The sequence below is a fragment of the Arachis ipaensis genome, chromosome B1 (assembly GCF_059453495.1).
Source record: "Arachis ipaensis isolate K30076 ecotype BB chromosome B1, ASM5945349v1, whole genome shotgun sequence".
Classification (NCBI taxonomy): Eukaryota; Viridiplantae; Streptophyta; class Magnoliopsida; order Fabales; family Fabaceae; genus Arachis; species Arachis ipaensis.
This window is the reverse complement of record NC_142436.1, coordinates 71,675,508-71,688,271: the sequence shown is the minus strand read 5'-3', so window position 1 is coordinate 71,688,271 and position 12,764 is coordinate 71,675,508. Positions and strand designations below refer to the sequence as shown.

General features: G+C 39.2%; 1 non-coding gene across 1 annotated transcript; it reads left to right on the top strand.

Moving 5' to 3' along the window:
• The first annotated feature begins 7,974 nt into the window (after positions 1–7,974).
• On the top strand, positions 7,975–8,083 carry LOC148576987 (small nucleolar RNA R71). Its single transcript, XR_015904091.1, has one exon. It is a non-coding gene; the product is annotated as a small nucleolar RNA R71 (small nucleolar RNA).
• The last annotated feature ends 4,681 nt before the right edge of the window (positions 8,084–12,764 follow it).

Below are 12,764 nucleotides of genomic sequence, written 5' to 3'. Positions count from 1 at the left end.
GAAAAGAGTTTGAATTTTGGAGGTAGGTGGGGTTTTTGGGGAAGAGAGTTATGAAAAGGTATGAAAAGGAGAGAAAAAAAAGATGGGGATCCTGTGGGGTTCACAGATCCTGAGGGGATCTTGTGGGGTCCACAGATCCAGTGGGGTCAAGAACTTAACATCCCTGCTCTAATTAGGCGTGTAAAACGCCCTTAGCATGCATGTCTGGCGTTAAACGCCCAAATGTAGCCTGTTTTGGCATTTAATGCCACTTCCATGCTCTGTTTTGGCTTTAAACGCCAGTCTGGTGCTTGTTTCTGGCGTTTAACGCCAGCTTGATGCTTTTTTTTGGCGTTAAACGTCAGTTTGATGCTTCTTACTGGCGTTTAAACGCCAGTAAGTTCTTCCTCCAGGGTGAGCTATTTTTAAAGCTGTTTTTTATTCTGTTTTTGATTTTTCAGTAGTTTTTGTGACTCCACATGACCATCAACCTAAAAAAAAATATAAAATAACAATAAAATAAAATAGATATAATTAAATAACATTGGGTTGCCTCCCAACAAACGCTTCTTTAATGTCAATAGCTTGACAGTGAGCTCTCATGGAGCCTCACAGATGTTTAGAGCATTGTTGGAATCTCCCAACACCAAACTTAGAGTTTGAATGTAGGGGTCCAACACCAAACTTAGAGTTTGGTTGTGCCCTCCCAACACCAAACTTAGAGTTTGACTGTGGGGGCTTTGGTTGACTCTGTAGTGGGAGAAGCTTTTCATGCTTACTCTCCATGGTTACAGAAGGAGATCCTTGAGTTTTAAACACAATGTTGTCCTTATTTAGTTGAAGGACCAACTCTCCTCTGTCCACATCAATCACAGCTTTTTCTGTGGCTAGGAAGGGTCTTCCAAGGATGATGGATTCATCCTCATCCTTCCCAGTGTCTAGGATTATGAAATCAGCAGGGATGTAAAGGCCTTCAACCTTTACTAACATGTCCTCTACTTGTCCATAAGCCTGTTTTCTTGAGTTGTCTGCCATCTCTAATGAGATTCTGGCAGCTTGCACCTCAAAGATCCTAAGTTTCTCCATTATAGAGAGTGGCATTAAGTTTATTCCTGACCCTAGGTCACACAAAGCTTTCTCAAAGGTCATGGTGCCTATGTTACAGGGTATTAAGAATTTACTAGGATCCTATTTCTTTTGAGGTAATTTATGCCTATCCAATGCATTTAGTTCATTGGTGAGAAAGGGAGGTTCATCTTCTCAAGTCTCATTACCAAATAATTTGGTATTCAGCTTCATGATTGCACCAAGGTATTTAGCAACTTGCTCTTCAGTAATGTCTTCATCCTCTTCAGAGGATGAATACTCATCAGAGCTCATGAAGGGCAAAAGGAGGTTCAATAGAATCTCTATAGTCTCTAGATGAGCCTCAGATTCCTTTGGTTCCTCAAAGGGAAACTCCTTATTGGTCACTAAGCGTCCCAGGAGGTCTTCCTCACTAGGATTCATGTCCTCCTCCTCCTCTCTGGGTTCGGCCACACCAAGTAAGGTAATGGCCTTGCACTCTCTTTTTGGATTCTCTTTTGTATTGCTTGGGAGAGTACTAGGAGGGGTTTCAGTGACTCTTTTACTCAGCTGGCCCACTTGTGCCTCCAAATTTATGGAGGATCTTGTTTCATTCATGAAACTTAAAGTGGCCTTAGATAGACCAGAGACTATATTTGCTAAGCTAGATGGATTCTGCTCAGAATTCTCTGTCTGTTGCTGAGTGGATGATGGAAAAGGCTTGCTGTTGCTAAACCTGTTTCTTCCACCATTATTAAAGCCTTGTTGAGGCTTTTGTTGATCCTTCCATGAGAAATTTGGATGATTTCTCCATGAGGGATTATAGGTATTCCCATCTGGTTCCCCTATGTAATTCACCTCTGCTATTGCAGGGTTCTCAGGATCATAAGCTTCTTCTTCAGAAGATGCCTCTTGAGTACTGTTGGATGCAGCTTGCAATCCATTCAGACTCTGAGAAATCATATTGACTTGCTGAGTCAATATTTTATTCTGAGCCAATATGGCATTGGTGCGTAAAAATTGTGATTACACTTTGATTATGTAAAATTCATCGCTCTTTCTTTCCCTGGTAATGGCGCCAAAAATATGATGCCATTACCATGGTTCACAACTTCGCACAACTAACCAGCAAGTGCACTGGGTCGTCCAAGTAATACCTTACGTGAGTAAGGGTCGAATCCCACGGAGATTGTTGGTATGAAGCAAGCTATGGTCACCTTCTAAATCTCAGTCAGGCGGATATAAAATAGTAATGGGGTTTTCGAAATTAATTAATAAAATAGGGATAGAAGTACTTATGTAAATCATTGGTGAGAATTTTAGATAAGCGAATAGAGATACTTTCGTTCCTCTGAACCTCTGCTTTCCTGCTATCTTCATCCAATCAGTCTTACTCCTTTCCATGGCTGGCTTTATGTAATGCATCACCATTGTCAATGGCTACTTTCGGTCTTCTCTCGGAAAAATGATCCAAATGCCCTGTCACGGCACGGCTAATCGTCTGGAGGCATCACCCTTGTCAATGGTTACATCCTATCCTCTCAGTGAAAGTGGTCAACGCACCCTGTCACGGCACGGCTATTCATCTGTCGGTTCTCGATCATGCTGGAATAGGATTTACTATCCTTTTGCGTCTGTCACTACGCCCAGCAATCGCGAGTTTGAAGCTCGTCACAATCATTCAATCATTGAATCCTACTCGGAATACCACAGACAAGGTTTAGACTTTCCGGATTCTCTTGAATGCCGCCATCATTCTAGCTTACACCACGAAGATTCTGATTAAGAGATCTAAGAGATACTCATTCAATCTAATGTAGAACGGAAGTGGTTGTCAGGCACGCATTCATAGGGAATGATGATGATTGTCACGTTCATCACATTCAGGTTGAAGTGCGAATGAATATCTTAGAAGCGAAATAAGATGAATTGAATGGAAAACAGTAGTACTTTGCATTAATCTTTGAGGAACAGCAGAGCTCCACACCTTAATCTATGGAGTGCAGAAACTCTACCGTTGAAAATACATAAGTGATAATGGAGTTCATTGGTCTCGGCCTCAGAGGGGAACCGGAGTAACCAAGACTGTGAATACAATGATAAAAAGTTCTATTTATAATAAACTAGTCACTAGGGTTTACAGAAGTAAGTAATTGATGCATAAATCCACTTCCGGGGCCCACTTGGTGTGTGCTTGGGCTGAGCTTGAGTGTTACACGTGTAGAGGTCATTCTTGGAGTTGAACGCCAGCTTTTGTGCCAATTTGGGCGTTGAACTCCACTTTGCAACTTATTTCTGGCGCTGGACGCTAGAATTGGGCAGAGAGCTGGCGTTGAACGCCATATTGCGTCATCTAAACTTGGGAAAAGTATGGACTATTTTATATTGCTGGAAAGCCCTGGATGTCTACTTTCCAACGAAATTGGAAGCGCGCCATTTCGAGTTCTGTAGCTCCAGAAAATCTACTTTGAGTGCAGGGAGGTCAGAATCCAACAGCATCAGCAGTCCTTCTTCAACCTCTGAATCTGATTTTTGCTCAAGTCCCTCAATTTCAGCCAGAAAATACCTGAAATCATAGAAAACTACAAAAACTCATAGTAAAGTTCAGAAATGTGAATTTAACATAAAAACTAATGAAAACATCCCTAAAAGTAACTAGATCCTACTAAAAACATACTAAAAACAATGTCAAAAAGCGTATAAATTATCCGCTCATCACAACACCAAACTTAAATTGTTGCTTGTCCCCAAGCAACTGAAAATCAAATAGGATAAAAAGAAGAGAATATACTATAAATTTCAAACTATCAATGAAACAGAGCTTCAATCATATGAGCGGGACTTATAGCTTTTTGCCTCTTGAATAGTTTTGGCATCTCACTTTATCCATTGAAGTTCAGAATGATTGGCATCTATAGGAACTCAGAGTTTAGATAGTGTTATTGACTCTCCTAGTTCAGTATGATGATTTTTGAACACAACTATTTTATGAGTCTTGGCCGTGGCCCTAAGCACTTTGTTTTCAAGTATTACCACCGGATACATAAATGCCACAGACACATAATTGGGTGAACCTTTTCAGATTGTGACTCAGCTTTGCTAGAGTCCCCAATTAGAGGTGTCCAAGGTTCTTAAGCACACTCTTTTTTTTGCTTTGGACCTTGACTTTAACCGCTCAGTCTCAAGTTTTCACTTGACACCTTCACGCCACAAGCACATGGTTAGGGACAGCTTGGTTTAGCCGCTTAGACCAGGATTTTATTCCTTTAGGCCCTCCTATCCACTGATGCTCAAAGCCTTGGGATCCTTTTTATTTGCCCTTGCCTTTTGGTTTTAAGGGTTATTGGCTTTTTGCTCTTGCCTCTTGGTTTTAAGAGCTTTTGGCTTTTTCTGCTTGCTTTTTCTTTCCATTTTTTTTTTCGCCTATTTTTTTTTTCTGCAAGCTTTGTTCTTTGCTGCTTTTTCTTGCTTCAAGAATCATTTTTATGATTTTTCAGATTATCAAATAACATGTTTTCTTGTCATCATTCTTTCAAGAGCCAACATATTTAACATTCTTAAACAACAACTTCAAAAGACATATGCACTGTTCAAGCATACATTCAGAAAACAAGAAGCATTGTCACCACATCAATATAATTAAACTAAGTTCAAGGATAAATTCAAAACTCATGTACTTCTTGTTCTTTTGAATTAAAACATTTTTCATTTAAGAGAGGTGATGGATTCATAGGACATTCATAACTTTAAGGCAAAGTTACTAACTACTAATGATCATGTAATGAAGACACAAACATAGATAAGCACATAACATAGAAAATGAAAAACAGAAGAAATAAGAACAAGGAATGAATCCACCTTAGTGATGGTGGCGTTTCCTTCTTGAGGAACTAATGATGTCCTTGAGCTCTTCTATGTCTCTTCCTTGTCTTTGTTGCTCCTCCCTCATTGCTTTTTGATCTTCTCTTATTTCATGAAGGATGATGGAGTGCTCTTGATGTTCCACCCTTAGTTGTCCCATATTGGAACTCAATTCTCCTAGGGAGGTGTTGATTTGCTCCCAAAAATTCTGTGGAGGAAAGTGCATCCCTTGAGGTATCTCAGGGATTTCATGATGATGAGCTTCTTCATGTGCCTGTTGAGATCCATGAATGTGCTCTCTTGTTTGCTCCATCCTTTTCTTAGTGATGGGCTTGTGAAATGAATCTTTCCATCTCCCATGGCTTAGAGGTGGAAGCAATTGTCTTTCCTTTCCTCTTTCTTGAGGTTTCTCTGGCCTTAGGTGCCATTAATGGTTATGGAAAAACAAAAAGCTTATGCTTTTACCACACCAAACTTAGCATGTTGCTCGTCCTCGAGCAAAAGAAGAAAGAAAAGATGAAGAAGAAGAAGAAGAAATGGAGGAGAGGGAGAAGGGGTTGTGTTTCGGCCAAGAAGAGAAGAGAGGGTTGTGTTGTGTGAAAATGAGGAAGGATGGAGGGTTATATATAGGGATGGGAGGGGGGTGAAGGTTCGGCCATTTAGGGTGGGTTTGGGTGGGAAATTGATTTTGAATTTTGAAGGTAGGTGGAGTTTATGAGGTAGGTTTATGGGGAAGAGTGTTTATGGGATTGTGTAAAAGAGGGGTGAGAAGAAGTGAGTGGAGGTAGGTGGGGATCCTGTGGGGTCCACAGATCCTGAGATGATCCTGTGGGGTCCCCAGATCCTGAGATGATCCTGTGGGGTCCACAGATCTTGAGGTGTTCAAGGATTTACACCCTTGCACCAATTTAGGCATGCAAAATGCCCTTGCACGTAACTCTGGGCGTTCAGCGCCAGGTTGGTGCCCATTTTGGGCGTTCAATGCCCATTTGTTGCCCATTTCTGGCGTTGAACGCCAGAACCATGCTTGTTTTTGGCGTTCAGCGCCAGCTCCTCTCCAGGGTGCAATTCTGGCGTTCAGCGCCCAGATGATGCCCATTTTGGGCGTTCAGCGCCCAGATACTGCCCATTTTGGGCGTTCAGCGCCAGAACCATGCTCTGTTCTGGCGTTGAACGCCAGGCAGATGCTTTCTCCAGGGTGTGATTTTTCTTCTGCTGTTTTTGATTCCATTTTTAATTTTTATATTTATTTTGTGACTCCACATGATCATGAACCTATAAAGACATATAACTAAGAAAAATATAGTTAGATAAAAAATTGGGTTGCCTCCCAACAAGCGCTTCTTTAATGTCAATAGCTTGACAGTGGGCTCTCATGGAGTCTCACAGATGTGCAGAGCTTTGTTGAGACCTCCCAACACCAAACTTAGAGTTTGGATATGGGGGTTTGACACCAAGCTTAGAGTTTGGTTGTGGCCTCCCAACACCAAACTTAGAGTTTGACTGTAGGGGCTTTGGTTGACTCTGCTTTGAGAGAAGCTTTTTCTGCTTCCTCTCCATGGATGCAGAGAGAGATCCTTGAGTTGTAAACACAAGGTTATCCTTATTTAATTAAAGGATCAATTCTCCTCTGTCCACATCAATCACAGCTCTTGCTGTGGCTAGGAAAGGTCTTCCTATGATGATGGATTCATCCTATTCCTTTCCAGTATCTAAGACTATGAAATCAGCAGGGATGTAAAGGCCTTCAACCTTTACTAACACGTCCTCTACTTGTCCATAAGCCTGTTTTCTTGAATTGTCTGCCATCTCTAATGAGATTTTAGCAGCTTGCACCCCATAGGTTCCCAGTTTCTCTATTACAGAGAGGGGCATGAGGTTTATTCCTGAACCAAGGTCAAACAGAGCCTTAAAGATCATGGTGCCTATGGTACAAGGTATTATGAACTTTCCAGGATCCTGTCTCTTCTGAGGCAATGTCAGTTGATCCAGATCACTTAGTTCATTGGTGAACAAGGGAGGTTCATCTTCCCAAGTATCAATGCCAAATAATTTGGCATTTAGCTTCATGATTGCACCAAGAAACTTGGCAGTTTGCTCTTCAGTAACATCCTCATTCTCTTCAGAAGAGGAATACTCATCAGAGCTCATGAATGACGTAAGGAGGTTCAATGGAATCTCTATGGTCTCCAGATGAGTCTCAGATTCCTTAGGTTCCTCAGAGGGAAACTCCTTATTGATCACTATATGTCCCAGGAGGTCTTCCCCCTTGGGATTCACGTCCTCCTCTCCCTCTTTGGGTTCGGCCATTTTGCTTATGTCAATGGCCTTGCACTCTCCTTTTGGATTTTTTTCTGTATTGTTTGGGAGAGTACTAGGAGGGATTTCAGTGATCCTTTTACTCAGCTGGCCTACTTGTGCTTCCAAATTTCTAATGGAAGACCTTGTTTCATTCATGAAACTCACAGTGGCCTTAGATAGATCAGAGACTAAGTTTGCTAAGCTAGATGGGTTCTGCTCAGAATTCTCTGTCTGTTGCTGAGTGGATGATGGAAAAGGCTTGCTATTGCTAAACCTGTTTCTTCCACCATTATTAAAGCCTTGTTGAGGCTTTTGATCCTTCTATGAGAAATTTGGATGATTTCTCCATGATGAGTTATAGGTGTTTTCATAAGGTTCACCTAAGTAATTCACCTCTGCTATTGCAGGGTTCTCAGGATCATAAGCTTCTTCTTCAGAAGATGCCTCTTGAGTACTGTTGGATGCAGCTTGCATTCCATTCAGACTCTGAGAAATCATATTGACTTGCTGAGTCAATATTTTATTCTGAGCCAATATGGCATTCAGAGTATCAATCTCAAGAACTCCCTTCTTCATAGGCGTCCCATTATTCACAGGATTCCTTTCAGAAGTGTACATGAACTGGTTATTTGCAACCATGTCAATGAGTTCTTGAGCTTCTGCAGGCGTTTTCTTTAGGTGAATGGATCCACCTGCAGAGGTATCCAATGACATCTTAGATAACTCAGACAGACCATCATAGAATATATCCAGGATGGTCCATTCTGAAAGCATGTCAGAAGGACACTTTTTTGGTCAGTCCTTTGTATCTCTCCCAAGCTTCATAGAGGGATTCATCTTCTTTTTGTCTGAAGGTTTGAACATCCACTCTAAGCTTGCTCAGCTTTTGAGGAGGAAAGAACTTGGCTAGGAAAGCCTTGACCAGCTTATCCCAAGAGTTCAGGCTATCCTTAGGTTGAGAGTCCAACCATACTCTAGCTCTGTCTCTTACAGCAAAAGGGAAAAGCATGAGCCTGTAGACTTCAGGATCTACTCCATTAGTCTTAACAGTATCACAGATTTGCAAGAATTCAGTTAAGAACTGAAAAGGATCTTCAGATGGAAGTCCATGAAACTTACAGTTCTGTTGCATCAGAGAAACTAACTGAGGTTTCAGCTCAAAGTTGTTTGCTCCAATGGTAGGGATGGAGATGCTTCTTCCATGTAAATTGGAATTAGGTGCAGTAAAGTCACCAAGCATCCTCCTTGCATTATTATTATTTTCGGCTGCCATCTCTTCTTCCTGTTCGAAAATTTCTGACAGGTGCTTGCTGGCTTGTTGTAATTTAGCTTCTCTTAGTTTCCTTTTCATAGTCCTTTCAGGTTCTGGATCTGCTTCAACAAGAATGCCTTTTTCTTTGTCCCTGCTCATAAGAAAGAGAAGAGAAAAAGAAAAGAAGAGGAATCCTCTATGTCACAGTAAAGAGGTTCCTTATTGTTAGTAGAGGAAGAGAAGAAGAAGAAAAAATTCGAACACAGATAGAAGAGGGGGTTCAAATTTGGTGAGTGATGTGAGGAAGAGATGTTAGTAGATGAATAAATAAATAGAATACGATGAGAGAGGGAGAGGATTTTCGAAAATAATTTTTGAAAAAGAGTTAGTAATTTTCGAAAATAGTTTTTGAAAAATGTTAGTAATTTTTGAAAATTAAGATTTTAAAAATTGAAATAATTAGTTAATTAAAAAGAAATTTTGAAAAAGAGGGAAGATATTTTCAAAAATTAGAGAGAGAGAGAGAGTTAGTTATGTAGTTTTGAAAAAGATAAGAAACAAACAAAAAGTTAGTTAGTTAGTTGAAACAAATTTTGAAAATCAATTTTGAAAAGATAAGAAGATAAGAAGTTAGAAAAGATATTTTGAAATCAAATTTTTGAAAAAGGTAAGATAAGAAGATATTTTTGAAAAGATATGATAGAATTTAGTTTTGAAAAAGATTTGATTTTTAAAATCACAATTAATGACTTGATTCACAAGAAATCACAAGATATGATTCTAGAACTTAAAGTTTGAATCTTTCTTAACAAGTAAGTAACAAACTTGAAATTTTTGAATCAAAACATTAATTGATGATGTTATTTTCGAAAATTTGATATAAAAATAAGAAAAAGATTTTTGAAAAATATTTTTGGAATTTTCGAAAATAACTAAGAAAAATGAAAAAGATTTGATTTTTGAAAAAGATTTTGAAAAAGATAAGATTTTAAATTGAAAATTTGATTTGACTCATAAAAACAACTAGATTTTAAAAATTTTTGAAAAAGTCAAATCTAATTTTCGAAATTTTAAGAGAGAAAAAGGGAAAGATATTTTTTTGATTTTTGAATTTTTATGATGAGAGAGAAAAACAAGAAAAATGATGCAATGCATGAAAGTTATGGATCAAAACAATGAATGCATGCAAGAATGCTATGAATATCAAGATGAACACCAAGAACACTATGAAGATCATGATGAACATCAAGAACATATTTTTGAAATTTTTTTTATGCAAAGAAAACATGCAAGACACCAAACTTAGAATTCTTTAATGCTTAGACACTAAGAATTCAAGAATGCATATGAAAAACAAGAAAAGATACAAAACATGCAAATGCAAAGATCAAACAAGAAGACTTACCAAGAACAACTTGAAGATCATGAAGAACACCATGAATGCATGAAATTTTCGAAAAAAAAATGCAAGATGCACATGCAATTGACACCAAACTTATAACATGACTCAAGACTCAAACAAGAAACACAGGATATTTTTGATTTTTATGAATTTATAATTTTTTTGTATTTTCTTTTAATATTTTTCGAAAATCATTTTGAAAAAAGAAAAATAAGGATTTCAAAATCTTTAATATGAATTCCAGGAATCTTGTACTCTTTAGTCTAAAGCTCCAATCTGAGGGTTAGACATGGCTTAATAGCCAGTCAAGCTTTAAAATGGATTTACATCCATTGAGGTGATTAGTTGAAGACCAATCCCAAAGGAGTTTGGGTATGGCTTTTCAGCCAGATAGGATTCAACATGTTACCATGAAACTCTAGAATTCAGTCTTGAAAGTTTTGAAGCCATAGAATAATTTATTTTTGAAAACATTATTTTTATTATTTTTTTTTCGAAAACAAAAGAAAAATTTTTGAAAGATTTTTGAAAAACTTTTGAAGAGAAAACAAAAAGAAAATTACCTAATCTGAGCAACAAGATGAACCGTCAGTTGTCCAAACTCGAACAATCCCCGGCAACGGCGCCAAAAACTTGGTGCACAGAAATTGTGATTACACTTTGATTATGTAAAATTCATCGCTCTTTCTTTCCCTAGTAATGGCACCAAAAACATGATGCCAGTACCATGGTTCACAACTTCGCACAACTAACCAGCACGTGCACTGGGTCGTCCAAGTAATACCTTACGTGAGTAAGGGTCGAATCCCACGGAGATTGTTGGTATGAAGCAAGCTATGGTCACCTTCTAAATCTCAGTCAGGCAGATATAAAATAGTAATGGGGTTTTCGAAATTAATTAATAAAACAGGGATAGAAGTACTTATGTAAATCATTGGTGAAAATTTCAGATAAGCGAATAGAGATGCTTTCGTTCCTCTGAACCTCTGCTTTCCTGCTATCTTCATCCAATCAGTCTTACTCCTTTCCATGGCTGGCTTTATGTAATGCATCACCATTGTCAATGGCTACTTTCGGTCTTCTCTCGGGAAAATAATCCAAATGCCCTGTCACGGCACGGCTAATCGTCTGGAGGCATCACCCTTGTCAATGGTTACATCCTATCCTCTCAGTGAAAGTGGTCAACGCACCCTGTCACGACACGGCTATTCATCTGTCGGTTCTCGATCATGCTGGAATAGGATTTACTATCCTTTTGCGTCTGTCACTACGCCCAGCAATCGCGAGTTTGAAGCTCGTCACAATCATTCAATCATTGAATCCTACTCGGAATACCACAGACAAGGTTTAGACTTTCCGGATTCTCTTGAATGCCGCCATCATTCTAGCTTACACCACGAAGATTCTGATTAAGAGATCTAAGAGATACTCATTCAATCTAATGTAGAACGGAAGTGGTTGTCAGGCACGCGTTCATAGGGAATGATGATGATTGTCACGTTCATCACATTCAGGTTGAAGTGCGAATGAATATCTTAGAAGCGAAATAAGATGAATTGAATAGAAAACAGTAGTACTTTGCATTAATCTTTGAGGAACAGCAGAGCTCCACACCTTAATCTATGGAGTGCAGAAACTCTACCGTTGAAAATACATAAGTGATAATGGAGTTTTTTGGTCTCGGCCCTAGAGGAGAACCGGAGTAACCAAGACTGTGAATACAATGATAAAAAGTTCTATTTATAATAAACTAGTCACTAGGGTTTACAGAAATAAGTAATTGATGCATAAATCCACTTCCGGGGCCCACTTGGTGTGTGCTTGGGCTGAGCTTGAGTGTTGCACGTGTAGAGGTCATTCTTGGAGTTGAACGCCAGCTTTTGTGCCATTTTGGGCGTTGAACTCCACTTTGCAACTTGTTTCTGGCACTGGACGCCAGAATTGGGCAGAGAGCTGGCGTTGAACGCCAGTTTGCGTCGTCTAAACTTGGGCAAAGTATGGACTATTATATATTGCTGGAAAGCCCTGGATGTCTACTTTCCAACGCAATTAAAAGCGCACCATTTCGATTTCTGTAGCTCCAGAAAATTCACTTTGAGTGCAGGGAGGTCAGAATCCAACGGCATCAGCAGTCCTTCTTCAACCTCTGAATCTGATTTTTGCTCAAGTTCCTCAATTTCAGCCAGAAAATACCTGAAATCATAGAAAAATACACAAACTCATAGTAAAGTCCAGAAATGTGAATTTAACATAAAAACTAATGAAAACATCCCTAAAAGTAACTAGATCCTACTATAAACATACTAAAAACAATGTCAAAAAGCGTATAAATTATCCGCTCATCAGGCATTCATAGTATCAATTTCAAGAACTCCCTTCCTCTGAGGCATCCCATTACTCACAGGATTCCTTTCAGAAGTGTACATGAACTGGTGATTTGCAACCATGTCAATGAGTTCTTGAGCTTCTGCAGGCGTTTTCTTTCGGTGAATGGATCCACCTGCAGAATGGTCTAATGACATCTTTGATAATTCAGACAGACCATCATAGAATATATCCAAGATGGTCCATTCTGAAAGCATGTCAGAAGGACACTTTTTGTTCAGTTGCTTATATCTCTCCCAAGCTTCATAGAGGGATTCACCTTCTTTCTATTTGAAGGTTTGAACATCCACTCTAAGTTTGCTAAGCTTTTGAGGAGGAAAGAACTTGGCTAAGAAAGCCGTGACCAGCTTATCCCAAGAGTTCAGGCTATCTTTAGGTTGAGAGTCCAACCATATTCTAGCTCTGTCTCTTACAGCAAACGGGAAAAACATAAGCCTGTAGACCTCAGAGTCAACCCCATTGGTCTTAACAGTATCACAGATCTGCAAGAATTCAGTTAAGAACTGAAAAGGATCTTCT